Source organism: Gymnoscopelus braueri (assembly GCF_963280865.1).
Source record: "Gymnoscopelus braueri genome assembly, chromosome: 22".
NCBI classification, from domain to species: domain Eukaryota; kingdom Metazoa; phylum Chordata; class Actinopteri; order Myctophiformes; family Myctophidae; genus Gymnoscopelus; species Gymnoscopelus braueri.
In genome coordinates, this window is record NC_137624.1 from 630,001 (window position 1) to 645,050 (window position 15,050).

The 15,050-nt window shown below is 40.6% G+C and overlaps 1 pseudogene across 1 annotated transcript in view; it reads left to right on the forward strand.

Annotated features, from left to right (window-relative positions):
- LOC308078270 (protein EFR3 homolog B-like) overlaps nucleotides 1-6,785 on the forward strand; it is a 49,906-nt pseudogene extending 43,121 nt beyond the window's left edge. Inside the window, exons 22-23 of the transcript in view lie at nucleotides 2,783-2,889; nucleotides 6,636-6,785. The product of the transcript in view is annotated as a protein EFR3 homolog B-like (transcript). The remainder of the gene's footprint in view (nucleotides 1-2,782; nucleotides 2,890-6,635) is intronic.
- Nucleotides 6,786-15,050: the final 8,265 nt, after the last annotated feature.

Genomic DNA, 15,050 nt, shown 5'->3' on the forward strand with positions numbered 1-15,050 from the left:
ATTATTATTTATATATAAGAATGCCTAAATTAGATAGGAATAACAATAGAGCATCAAAGTCTAGTGTAATTTACACATCCTACCTGGATCGCGTTTTTTCCCCCCCATTCTGAATCCCCATAGACGTGCTTAATATTGCATCAAATAAGAACTGTGTTCCAAAAATAAACAAATGATCCCGGCGGTTTGACTCTTATGGATATGAAGCATCAACTGACGGTGAGAAAACGCTAATGTTACTTCCGCCGAATTAGTTAAAGGAGCAACACCATGAATTTTTACTTTTCCTTCTTTTTTGTGTGTTTTTGGTCTCCCCCACCTCTCCTCTATCCCAAAAAATACCCAAGTTTGAGCACTCAGGCATTCACAGCATATCTGGGGTTTTATGTAAATTGGTCTCAAAACAAGCCAACTGATTTGCCCCCGCCTGTGACGTCACATGCGATACCTACAAAGCACCTACAAAGCACCTAATTTATTTTTACTATTTCCACACAGAACCAGGAGATAACATGCATACAAACTGGCTCAATAGCGCCACGTGCCAAATATGGTATTGCAGGTGAAAGTGCTTTATAAGCCAGAGAGAAGTTAGTTGGAATGAGTATATCTGAGGCTTGATTTAGGCTCAACCCTTTTGAAAAACAATGAGGGACGTAAACAATATGATACTAAATATTTTTTTTAATGCATGGTGTAGCCCCTTAAAATTTTCGCCTGAAACAGACTCAAATATGAGTGACTGACTATCATAAACGATACAGAGCCACCTCCCTGACAATATTGCAGAGACAGTTTGTATATTTTTGGACCACAATTCTTACATGAGACGATTCTAAGATGACCCAATGTTATTCTCCATAGAGAAACGACTTCTACTACCCAGGGGATGAACGAGTGACGTCAGGACGTCTGTGCTCTGTAGCAACATACTGCAGTTAATTTAATACCAGACATTACCACTACATACATTAACATCGTCAAAGCAAAAGTGGAATTACAATCAAAACAAAATACTGTATGTACGATGAAATGGGAATAAAGAAATGTGTAAACACAGCTGTGTTATATTGCAACTTAGAGAAAACTATCTTACTAAACTTTCTGTCAGATAGTTATATCTGACAGATACAGCTTGGTTAGCTTAGGATAAATTTTTGAAACAACAGTATTTCAATGTTTTGCATTCACTTTGTATAAAACCGTTGGAACCAATAGCTGCAAATGTTTCAAATATAATAGTATGTAGGTAGTTGCTCTGTTTGTATGTACAGTATTTCTATGTACCGAGGTCACTGCGGACAGTGCAGGAATACACACTCTTTGAGTCTTCAGTGGGAGACTCAAAGAGTCTCCATTGAGACTCCGCCGGTCATCAAATTATTGTCTTAGGAATGAGACTTAAACAAAACTCCATGAATTCACGGCTTCATGAGGTGTGCAATTAATAGAAAATATGATTTTTCCATTAGACATCCTTCTCCTGGCACAACATCTCACAAATATTGCTGCTGTGGGAGTTTTACGTCATTAGTCATGTTTTCAAACTCTCCTTGGGTGATTGTAATATGTGGGAAGTATATGTCTCTGATGTCTTGGTACAGTGGGCAAGTGGTTAGGAAGTGTAGCTGAGTTTCTACCTTGTTTTGTGTGCTGTGGGTGCACTTCTTCTCTTGGGAGCCAGGTCTGGCCTTTTGTCGATCGCAAAACTGTGTTCACTGAGTCACAGTACATAGTCAAGGCTTTCCTTAGTTTTGGAGAGAGAATATGTCTACATATTTACACATAGTACATAGATCTATCCGGTGCGTTTAGTACCTGAGGTAAGACATAAGGTGTGGTAAATACCTGAGGTAAGACATAAGGTGTGGTAAGTACGTAAGACATAAAGGTGTGTGAGCATAGCAGCAAATACCGTATATGATATGCTATAGACGTGTACGCCGTACTCCGGAGAATTCCTGAGTACATTTTTCGTACCTTTTATATGATATTTCGTTGCTGTCCACAGTCCGGCAGAAACCAGTTAACTCCATTTTGACGCTTTTGCATTTTTTTCCCCATAAATCAGGGCCATTGAACACCCTTTACGTCTGTGTGTTGGTAAAAAAAAAATCTGCTAAACCAGCGAAGTCCACCGGATTTAGCCGGTTTTGCTGACTCCAGGCTCCACCCCCTTTTGACCTCCAACCTCATTGTGAGCTTGGAGATCCATTCAGCTGTTCTTATCAATGATGATCTAACTCCAGCTACACCTACAAACTCCTACTATCCTAGGACGAATGGTACAGTAGAACAATTTCATAACTCCATCCCGAGTCCACGGCAGCTAAAAACCAGAACAGACGGTCCATGCTCTAGATTGCATATTTTTATCGCGATTTTATATATATTTTTTTGTTCATATCTGACTTTCCTAATGACAGAAAACTGTCCACGGTGTTTGTGTGAGATCCGCCCCTCCGGAAGTCTTGCAAGCCGAAATTAGTGATGTAAACACTACAGCGGCCCATTCTCCTTTAAGGTGTGTTGTACATGGAATTGAGGTGCAGCGTGTCAGCGAGTGTCGACGGAAAACCGCATTGTCCATGTAAGGTAACTGACACTATAATCGTCTGTCTGTCTCTCTGTGTGTGTGTGTGTGTGTGTGTGTGTGTGTGTGTGTGTGTGTGTGTGTGTGTGTGTGTGTGTGTGTGTGTGTGTGTGTGTGTGTGTGTGTGTGTGTCTCTCTTTCTCTCTCTGTCTCTTTCTCTCTCTCCTATGTCTCTGTCTCTCTCTCTAGGTGACAGTGTAGTGGTGGAGGAGGAGCAGAAGGAAAGGAGACGTCAGCTGACGGAGAGGTTCCAGAACGCTCCGTTTGAGGAGATCGCTGCTCACTGTGGAGCCAGGGTCAGTGCATATTTACATTGAAGCCCATACGGAAGAGAGACAGTTCATATGAATGGCCTGTATGGTTTTTCCCCTGCAGGTGTCAGAAAGAATATTCTCTCATTGTAAGCGGATGGGTTTTTGACGAACTTTAGACAAGATTTTCTTACCTTAATAAAAACTGTCATAAAGTAGGCTATGCTCCAGGAGGGGCGGGATGATTTGATTGACAACCTACGCAACCAATAGCATTCATTCCCCGCCCCCGCTTGATTGACACGCTACCCAACCAATAGCATTCTTTGGGGATTGTTTTCCGGTTCCCTGGTCACATGTCTGGTTGACCCGCCCCCGCTTTGGTCACATGTCTGGTCTCAAGCAATAGCGTTTGATTTCCGACGTGCCCTTTGGTATATATTAAAGATGGCGGATTGCACATTCCTGAACAATCGGCTTCATTTACGGTCTGTAGAAACCAATGGCGTGACGCTGTCCATTCTTTTTACACAGTCCATGGTCCCAAACTATGGGTTTTGGGACCCATTGCTGGGCCGCAAGCCTATTTGTATACATAATAACTATATTATTACTCTTTTTCATCATTTCCTTCCCACATTATTTAAAATTCAAACATTGTTCAAAAGAGTTTCAGGGGGCACGGTGGCACAGTCGGTAGTGCTGTCGCCTCACAGCTAGAAGGTCCTGGGTTCGATTCCCGCAGGGGACGCTGTGGGCGCTGGGGGTGTGTTCTCTCCTCCGCGTCATCAGTGCCCATACCCTAGGTGGGGTTGGCGAAAGAGCATTTCTGTGTGGAGTTTGCATGTTCTCCCCGTGTCTCCTAGGGTAGGTACCCTCACAAAAACATGCAGTAATCCTGGTCACTATACTGCCCTGGCCAGCCGGGGCGCCTGATGGAGGGGAAGGGAACTGGTTGGAATAACGTGTTCCTTCCACGCACTACGTCCAACCAGGGAAACTCTCCCCTGTCAGGTGACAAGAAGGTCAGTTGGCTCTCATGCATTGAAGGAGGCATGAGCTCGGCCCTGGCCTCCCTAGGTTGGCAGAGGGAAGGTAGTGCCCAGGATTACATAGACAATTGGCACTGGGTGTAAAAAATAGGGTTACAAAATCGTGGGATAAAAAAAGAAAAAAAAAAGAGTTTCATACATTTTCAAAAACATTAAGAAATTCCCTGAATAAAAAATAAGAAGAAGTAGTGAAAATACTTCTTAAGAGTACTTCTTGAAATACGTCTAATAAGCACTGATTTCAGAAGTAAAAGAAATCACACAGATCAGAATTAATCAGCAAAAGGTCTTGCCCTGTGGAATGAGAGGCACAGTGATTCAGTACAAGCCAACAAGCTAGCCAATCACAGATCTAGTACAGACAGCAAATAATGTAGATGTGTTGTGAGCTTGTAGATCGGCTATTTTCACTAGTTTGGGTCCAGAGAGACATCAAATGTCTCTTCTTGGTCTCAAGCTAAAATGTTTGAGAACCCCTGGTGTACTGCACCTTTTATCCAGCAGAGGATGCAGCCATAACAATGGAGAATTACAGAGGTGAAAAGTGGAGAGTACTGAATAGCCTATAGATTCAAGTAATGTACTTAAGTACACATTGTGAGGGCAAATATTGTACTGTTTATTCCACTACGGTTATTTGAACACTTTATTTACAAGTTACTCTGTAGATTTATATTATTAAAACTTTAGTTACTAGTAACTTGGATTCTTAGATTACCAGATGTTCAGGCTGTTATGCAGCTATGAGCCTGGGTCCATTCATAAATGCACCTTTTATCCATAGCAGGGGTCTTCAAGGTTTTTCAGGCCAAGGACCCTGTAGCTGAGAGAGATGAAGCAGGGACCCCCACTACATATTGTACAAAATTGTGTGGCACGTTAAAACTGTTTATAGATTTCATATAGCTTCATAGAGACATTTAACCACTTAAACCCTCAATACATAGTCAACTTAACCCCGGTATACTTGGTCTGTTCTTTTTTCCATCTACACTAAACTTCTTCCCCAAAAATAGCTGAACTACAAGCTCACAACGTGTCGTGCTGTGACGTGAGCTTGTAGATCAGCTATACTTGGTGAATGTTCCCCCCAGAATGGACCCTTCGCTAAGCCCCATCCACTCCATTCTGTGACTGGTGGTGCAAAGTTAGTCACACCCAGGCCTGGCAAGCTCTGCTTCTCACCCATTGACTTGCATGTTAAATGACGGCTTTTCCCCTTATAAATAATCGATCATTTCAGGAGCAAGAGCCTCACGATCTCTTCTAAATCTAGTCAACAAGCTGTAGGTTATGCACTGGACAAATGTGCATGACATTATTTCAATAAACTAAAAACACAGGAAATGTTTGAGAGAGTAATAGCCATGGATACATGACGGTCGACTGTCACGACCATCATGGATGAACTTCAACCTGGTGTTTGCACTTTCTACATTTACGGCCCCATACATCTAAATAAACGTTCATATTTCAAACATAAAGCACTTAACCCATGGCCACGGATGTTACATTTATGTACGGGATCTCAGAAGTACCCGTATCATCTGTATTGTTCAATAAAACGCATTTTAATCCGATCTGTGGCACTGCACTCTGATACATTATAACTCTGTGAGAAAATGGCCACCGATCGGATTAAAATGCTTTTCATTGAACAATACGGAATATACGGGTACTTCTGAGAGGTCTGTGCATAATTGTATCATCCGTGGCAATGGGGTAAACGCTTTATATTTGAAATCTGAATGTTTATATAGATGTACGGACTATAAATGGAGAAAGTGCAAACACCAGGTTGAAGTTAATCCATGACTGTAACAGGAGTTTTGATGTACCGCAGGGTAAGACTACAGTAGCAGTTAATAAATAGACATAGACAAACAAATGAATTAATATACTTTAACATGCGGAATCCAAAACAGGCAGCGCTGTGATTCTGAATTTTGTTATGATTACGGGGATTAGTATTATTGATATCGTGTAACTTTCCCGACTTAAGCTGTGTATGTGTTGAACAACACAGCCATGCATATTTTAGATTGGGAAAAGCACCCAACAACGGGTTTGGGTTTGTGGAATCTGTTGCTGGTTCATAGTCACCATCGCGTTATCGTGGTAGTGCTATTCTTGCTATTATATACAGGTGACGAAGGGTTGCCAGACCATATGCCAGCTTATCAACGGTTGCTAAACTGGCATTGGACAATCGCTTTTTGGGTGAGGTTTAGCGAAGGGTCCATAGGGATGCTAAGTGATTCATTTAAATAAACACAAAAGAAAAGATGAACAAAGATCTGGGCGGCCCCCCTATTGTAACTCTGAGGACCGCCTAAGGGTCCCGGACCCCCTGTTGAAGACCCCTGATCCAGAACAATGGTTCTCGAACATGTTCATGTCAAGGACCCACAAACTGATACATATTAGGCCACAGACCCCTGTTAGAAAAGATTTGATGGCAGGAGCAGCCTTCTAGCTTGTCAAATTATTAATTAAACCTAGCTTCCTATTCTGGGGTGGACATTCAGCCAGGATAGCAGATCTACAAGCTCTCAACAAATCACTGTCCTGTAATTCAATGGTTTTCATATGAAATGACCTCTCTCTCTCTCTCTCTCTCTCTCTCTCTCTCTCTCTCTCTCTCTCTCTCTCTCTCTCTCTATCTCTCTCTCTCTCTCTCTCTCTCTCTCTCTCTCTCTCTCTCTCTCTCTCTCTCTCTCTCGTCTATGTCTCTCTCAGTCATGTATCTTACAGAGTAAACTGGATCAGATCTTTGAGTCCACCATCAGGCCGCCGCCCTCTCCCTCAGGCTCCGCCTCTCTGGGACAGGCCCTGCCCCGTTCCATCCCCCTCTACGAGATGAAGTTCCCTGACCTGTGTGTCTATTAGACGCACACGCACACGCACACACGCACACACACACACACACACACACACACACACACACACACACAATGTGACTGAATGTATGATAATACTGTGTCGCAATGCAACGCATCGTGAGCTTAATAGATTGGCTATTTTTGCAGAAGAAGTGTGTAGATATGGTATGGTAGGGACAAAAATGCAGACCTAGTATGGAGCCCTGGGGTACTCCAGTCAATGACGTATACAGGTTTTCAGTGGTTTGTTTTATTGTATGAGTAGTATAATGACTTAATTTGAATAATTATATTACTGTTACTAAACAAATGAATCATCTGTTACTTGTGTTATTCCCTCTAAATAAAGTGCTGCAGTTTGTAGTCCTAAAACCAGGAAGTGAGATAGCAGTGCTACAGTTTGTAGTCCCAAAACCAGGAGGTGAGATACCAGTGCTGCAGTTTCTAGTCCTAAAACCAGGAAGTGAGTTCCACTATTCAGCCAGTCATTGAGTGTGTGATTATACTGAGCTATAATTCGTTTTCTAGGTCTAATCTAACGAGCAATGGGTTTCAACGTATTCTTTTGGTAGATTGTAAAGCCGCTGCCTCTGTGTAATGTGTGATTGAATATTTTTTATGTGTGAAGGAACATCACCAGATTAATCTCTGACGACGGCGATATGACTTCATCCATAAATATACATGTTTATCAATTCATGTTTATTATTTATTTTTGCTTGATTCATGCTCTTTATTACACATTGTATTCTTTCCATTAATTCCATTCTTGTTAATTATATTTAACAAATAAAGATCATAGGTCCAGACTCACATTTGTGTGTGATTTTGTTTATATTAGGCTCTTCATAGACATACTCTGAGGGGTGGACAGTAACTATATGAGGACTGTCTAAATTTTGGAGCATTTGTTTTTTGTTTTATGCAAGCTGATGACTTTCACTCCGCTGCATTTTTAAATATAAATATTTAGTACTTTTGACTGTATGCTACATTTCTAGGAAGTCACTCTTGGGACCCAAACTCAAAAATATATTTGCTATTATGAATTAACCACTCAAGCCCTATTTCAAATATAGTGAAATTTGCCGATCTATAAGCTCACAGTGATCACAACGCGTTTACATCTGCCTTTTTTTTTTTACATTTATGAAAGATTTGGACAATTTCTGTATAGCTATAATAATTGAGTTATTATAAACACAATTATTATAAAAAGTTACTTTCTCATCAATATAATGGATGTACAATTACTGTTTGCCTTCATTGAAAACAGATACATTGCAAACAAAATATAAAATATGGTACAACTTGTGTATTGCTGGACAATATCAGTGACCAGAAGCAGGCACATGCATTTAACATGGTGTATGGCTTATAGAAGGGGGGGGGGGGTGTCTGATCAAATGAATGTCAAATGTGTAAATATTGAATTAAGTACCTTAACAACAGTATGGGTGCAACACTAAAAGCCAGAGTAGATGTTAAAATGAACCCAGAAGTGTTTAAAAGTGAAATTCAGCTTTAACACTGTTGTCCCTCAAGAGTAGTTATTGTCTCCGCCAGGCCGTAGGCATGGGGAGACTGTTTTGCACCCTTTCTGTCCGTAGCTAAAATGTGCTGCAATACACAATACATTATTGTAAATAAATAAAAATTGTGACATTTAATCACATATATCATATGATATGATATATCAATCTTATACACAAAAATACACACCTAAAGTATCATATTTTTGGGGTAATCTTATTTATGTATTAAGTTTGGGCGGTTGGATATATCGTCTGTCTGAATTATTTTATTAGGCCATTTTTTGGACTATATTTGTCATTTTATTTTGCTAAATAAATGTACCTAATGGTCTGCCTCCTCGAGAATTAATGTCTAGGCTACAAATGAAGTCTAAGCTACAAAACTCAGCCCCCTCCCCGGTAGGTAGGCTACTGAATGGAGCGAGGGAGAGCATTGCTTTCCTAGTTGTCTGTTGAATCCATTGAATTACCTTTAATTCAACTGGTTTAACCCATTGAGACCTGAGGCGATTCTTTAAAAAAATCTAAATCTCAACAGTTTTTTGAAAGAAATCTGGAAAATATTTTTTCAAGATTTAAAAAAAATAGCAGATCTACAAGCTCATAGCGTGGCACTCGGTGCCGCGCTATGAGCTTGTATATCTGCTATTTTTGAATAGCCAAAGACATCTAAAGTGACACAGATGCGTTCCAGGTATCAATGAGTTAAACATGTGCTGTGTAACTGTACAGGATCTGTTGTAATTGTGGTGCCTAGTTTGGTTCATTATTGGCCATTAGATCATATTAGATCATACTTATTTATGGGTCTGGCCGAACCAGGTCTCCTGTAACCTGACTCTGCCAGATGGGGGCGGTATTGAGTAACCAGGTTCCCCAGCATCCATCTGAGATCGCTCAGGGATTGGAGCTGACACCGAACAGCTCCAGTTTCGAACCAATCAGCGTGAGCTAAGGGCGGGATCTATGCGAAACCGGGTGTGACGGCGACGCCATATAGAAGCGGCTGTTGTGTTGTAGTTTTTTCACTAGTCAACATGGCCGCTACCATGAGCAAGACCGATATGACGATAGATGCTGCAATAACATCAGTTATTTCTCAACTGGACAATATTTCTTCGTTGAAAGAAGAGCAAAGAATGGCACTGAAGGCTAGTATGGTATCTCCAGGACTATATCATTTATTAAGGGTTAATAACAGTGTGGGAATTTGCAGGTGAGGCTCTGACCTTTTGGAGTCAAGAGGATGAGACAGCAGGATGGCAAACCTATTCAAGACTGAAGGCTACAAGAAATATGAAATATGATATAAAATACATTGTTTCAGTAAAGTAAGGAGGAAGCCGGAAAAGTACTAGGGTTAAGAAATAGAACTCTAAATCAAGGAGACTGTGAGGCACACAGCCTTACACCTTATAGGGTAAGAAAAGAAGCACAGTTAGATTCAAGTTAAAATAGGGCAGTGAGCCCTTTTGCTATGAACAGGTGCCCCTATAGGAAGATTCCCCTTGAAGCTGTGACCACTGTTTTAGGATGCAAGGTAAATGGGGAATACCCAGAGTCATGAGGACAGCTGACTCTGGGGGGAGGAGAACCAGTTGCTATGATTTGACCTGTTCAAAGTATTTTTCTCTAGTTAAACTCATCTCTTTTTGTCTAAATCATTCATACAAGGTTGAATACATATATGTGTGGTCTTATATTGAAGCTAATAAGATGTTAAACAATGATTTCATAATATGAGCTTGTGTAAAAGTGCAGTTTGATAGATAAATGTTCTGTGTTAAAACCAAGACAGATTGTGTGATCCATTGTGTTGACTGAGAAGGACCCCCCCCAAGAAACCTTTTGTTTCTAAAAATCTGTTTGTAAGTGGTCAAGGAGGACTGGGAGGTAGGTCCTAAGCCAAATGTCTGTCTGTATAAAGTGCAATGTTGTTGTGATTTAGGGACACTCTGTGGATTTGTAATGCAGATGTCAACGTCTGTGGAAATAAATACATTTCTATGGACAAACCCTCTTTCAAACTGGATTCTTGTGTATTCTTGCACTCGGGAATAGTGTTGTTACCGCCTGATCATGGCCAATATACGACATTATTTGGCAACCACTGGGCCCTATGTCATCCGGGAGACGATCTCATTTTATAGTGGCATCTGTTTCTTTTGTTGACTGGGTGTAAAGACCCTGTATTTTGGTTTTTTAATGATCCGATGGAGGCTTCTCACTATTTCCTGTGCAATGATGTTACGGGTTCCGGTTCTGAAAGGTGGGGTCGGTTAAGTGTGTGTGGCGCATTGCATACATTTAAACGACAAAAATTGGTTACGTGGCCTTTACTTCCTGGCCTTAATGTAGTAAATTTACTGGTTATGTAATCTCTTAATCCTGTAGGCCTTTACGAAGTAAGGATGGAAGACAGGGCTCCTTAGGGCCAATATATTTCCAACCTTTAGTCAACACTTTATAAAAATGTTGATATGTTTATGGAATTAAAGCTAAAGACTCCGGTTACTGGTAATAGTATCTGATCAAGATTATTATACACCGGCTCCCTGGTTAAACACGATTCTTTTTCTGGAGCGTTGAGAAGGCGTTTTCATAAATGTTTTCTTGCTTTCTGGTGATGGGTGGTGTGGACTTGGGGTTCTGCTAAATTTCCCTGATTTCGGTGTTTCGTTAGTGATGGACTTTTCGGTCTGCATGGAGGAGACAACTTTGTGGTGTCATGGCTTTTCGGCTGTGTACTACTATCTTAAATTATCACTTTCGTGGTATTACTACTGGGTGCTGTTCCTGGACGTTTTCTGTGCTTTTGTCTTAGCCCTACAGTGTTGATGTGGGGTTGAGCCGTGTTTTCTGTTTTCTTCAGCTAGGCGGTGGTGACGCTTGAAAGTCTGTGGTGACCTTTTTCTCCCTATTTCTTTTCATGTGAGTATGTGTGTTGGTCTTGTTAGTAGGTTGGATGTTTGTGATGAGTCTTTTCGTGTGGAAGGGTGGTCTTGTAAGTTGTGTGTGTGTGTGGATGTTTGTTTGTTGTTTCAAGTGGGATGGCTACGTGCTTCTTTTGTTTTGTTATTTTGAACGACACAATGAGTTTGTCTGCTGTAATTGCTCTCAGTCGTAAATACAGGAATTTTCTAATGGCCTGCTTGCTAAGGTTTTTTTTGCAGATTGGAACACGCTTATTCTGTGGTTTTCAGCCGTGTTTCTCTTCTTTGTGTATGTGTGTTGTTTGTTGACACGTGCGATTTTTTTCCCTGGGGGGAGCACGGTCTGTGATTGTTGTGATCTGTGTCTTGAGAAGGTGATTTTATTTATTTTATTTTGGCTGGATGTTGAAAGTTTTTCAGTACTTGGAATAGTTTGGATTCGGTGTTGTTTTTGGGTATTATTGGTGGATTTCACTTTTTACAACACGTTTCTTGCGTAACGTGTTGTAGGGGGGATGAGTGTGAAATGATTTTGTTGGAATTAAACAGAGAAGTAACGATTTAGTCTGAATAATAGCGAAAGTAATCTTTTTGAACTGTTAAATAGATCTAAGAGGACAGTAAAAAGTGAGTTTAGGATAACAAATTGGAATGTAACTGGAATGTTATGAGCAAAGGTTAAATTTGATCAACTAAGATTTTGTTGATGTCCATGTGAAGATTTGTAATTGAATACTGCTAAAGTTTTATTATATAGAATCGATTTCGGTCTGTTTTGTGCTTTATTCATGGCAGTTTTAATTATTGGCTGGTCTATTGTGTTGTTGTGATGAGTTATCCCTGTTGTGTTGGATCAAGGCCTTTTTCGGAGAGATTGCAATCTGGGAGTGCACGCCTGGAGAATTTCTGTTACTCTGGCCAGAAACAGAATGCTGTGTTCTTTTTGGAAGGGGCTGAGGTTGATCACGGCTGGAATGACATGCCACGGCCATATTTGGATCGGTTAAAAGGTGCTTAGAAATTGAGGAACGGTGTGCTCGCGACACATACGTGCTTTGAGTGATAGACACATTATTTAGTTGAACTGACCCATGAGTGATGCACAGATGGAGATGATTTTTAAATTAAGGTTTTGGATATAATTAGAGGTTAAAATGGAGGATTAAGCCATGTGCATTGGGGAGTTAAGAGAAGGTATCACACTTTTTCTTTGCAGGTTTTCTAGAAAAAACTCGGACTTTTCTCTGTTGTGCTTAAATGTAGATGTTAGATAAAACTTTGCCTTAAATTGAGTGACAACTTGTTAACAGTTCCCGGTCTGAGTCATTATCCTTTTATATATCACAAATTGAGTAATATTCAGAGTTTCAATAGTGAGCTAAAAACCTAATTCAATGGCTCACCACTGGGGCTAAAAAATAAGCTGAAGCTTTTTGTCCAAGGAATAGATAATATTTATAATACTTAAGCATGCAATAGGAGATCTGTGCTCATTTGTGACTTGAAATTACCACATCTTTTGTTTGTTTGTCTTTGTCTTATCAGGAGCAGAGGGAACATTTGGTCCCATTTTGGAGATTTAAGGTGAGTGCTGGGGTGTTGGTTGCAATGGTGGATAAGAGTAGTTTTCGGGAACAGACCTAAGCGGCTGGCATGGTTAGAATGTCAGTGGGTGGTTATCTTTTAGCTATACTCTCAGTGGAGTTTGTGAATAGCGATGGGTCTTGGGGGAGGGGATTGGTTTAGCAATTCCCATGCCCGGGTGTCGAATGGTAGGAATAAGGTAGACAGATTGAGTTAAAAATTGACAGACAGAAAGGGGGGTCTGTTCCATTTGTTTAAACTGCTCTAACACCCTTGTAATGGACACCACCAGCACTGACGTTTTTGTAATCTGTACTTAAGTTAAATAGATTTTAGTATGCTTTAAGGAGTGTACACATTTTGAAAATATTGAGAGTGAAAGTTCTGTTATTACAAAATTTAGGATCAAGAGATACAGAGATTACTATAGCACACATTTTGAATTATTGTCAGGAAATAGAGTTAAATAGCTGCTAAAACAGTAAAAAATTGTACTATTAGGAAAATGCTAAACGTTCTGGTACATGAGTAACAAATGGGAATCATTGTTTTGTAAAATATAACAAGGAGGAAAAAAGCAATAAAGTAGATTATAATGTGAGATTGAGTCAATGTTATGTAGGAATAAAACGATTAGATCATAGCTAAAACATACTATTTGTTAGATAAACACCTTCGTCGGCAAGAGGCTGAATTTTACACCGTCATACGTTTAGATTCTGTAGGAACGTTTTTTCCAAGTGTTTTTATAAACTAAGAACAGATTGAGATGGAGAAAGTTGGAGACACTGATGGATGCTGTACCAAGAGGGGTGACCATGGCTGAGTGGACGTTGTCTATAGCAGCAAGGAGGAGTCGGTGGGATGTCAAAGGGAGCACGCCAAAGATATCAATATGCTAGGACAGCTGCTCTACCCAAAAGATTCTCCGATGGGTCCCATCTGCACTGCACTGCATCTCCACTGCTTCTGCTGAGATCTACCGTTTCAATCCGACACCATCTACACAGCTCTGCGTCATCGTATCAGCAGGGAGAGGGATGCCAGGAAGGTCAACTTCTCAGCCCAGCTCTACAAATCGTCCACTGCGGGACAGGCGGTACAGCTCAGCAAACCAGGGGCGGTGTGAACCTTCAACCTGATGTTAACTTCTTATCTGTCTACTCATCAAAAACAACACTACAGGATCAGTTTCAGTTTCAGTTTATTTTTATTTATAGTGCAACATCACCCCAAGGGGTCTCTGTGCACTTCACAACACAAAATACATAGTAGTCAAAAAAAAAAACAAGGAAACAAAAAAAAGAAAGAGTAATACAATATACAATATATGAACAATATTAAAAAAACCACAGTGCAAGACTATGGGGAACCATAATGCAGGGAAAACAGATATGTTTTTAGCCTGGATTTAAAAATGCCTATAGAGTCGGCATCTCTAACAGCTTGAGGGAGAGTATTCCAGAGATAGGGGGCACGATGTGTGAATGCTCTGCCCCCAACTGTTACTTTTTTATATGTTGTGACTGTGAGGAGACCAGCATCCTGGGAGCGTAGTGGACGTCCAGGGATGTACGGTTCTATTAAGCTGGACATGTAGGATGGTGCAAGTCCGTTTAGGGCTTTATAGGTCAGGAGTAGTACCTTGAAATCGGCTCTGGCCTGTATCGGATAGGATGGCAGAAGGACGGAAGTCTTCAGAGTCCAGGCAAAAAAGCAAACAGCTGGATGTTCCAGATATCCAGGCCTTTGAGATTCAACAAAATTTCATCTGCAGAATGAAGGTTACTACACACGGGTGGATAGTCACATTTGTTCTTTGTCTGCGTCCAGCGCTGACAATGGCTGGCTCTTTTTCGTGGCTTCAGTTTTCGGACTATGAGGAACATTGTTCTCCAGTACTTGAGGAATCGGTGTGTATCTCCAAGGACATTCGAAGGAAGAAGAGTTCTGCCAACATTGCGTTCTGTTAGTTTAGGCGAAAAAAGAAAGAACAGAAGAAAATTTCCGTGCGCGTGGACACTATTGTTAAACATTTCATGTTAAAGTATGTTATATGATGTGTTTTGACCAATAACCCTATGAAGATTGCTTTTCATTTCCATTTGTTTACAGAGAAATAAGTGTTGATTTGTTACTAGTTCCTTAACCCACCAGAGGGGTCGCTATTATGCTAACCAATACACAGGAGAATCTGTTTGTCTAAAATAGATTTTGGAG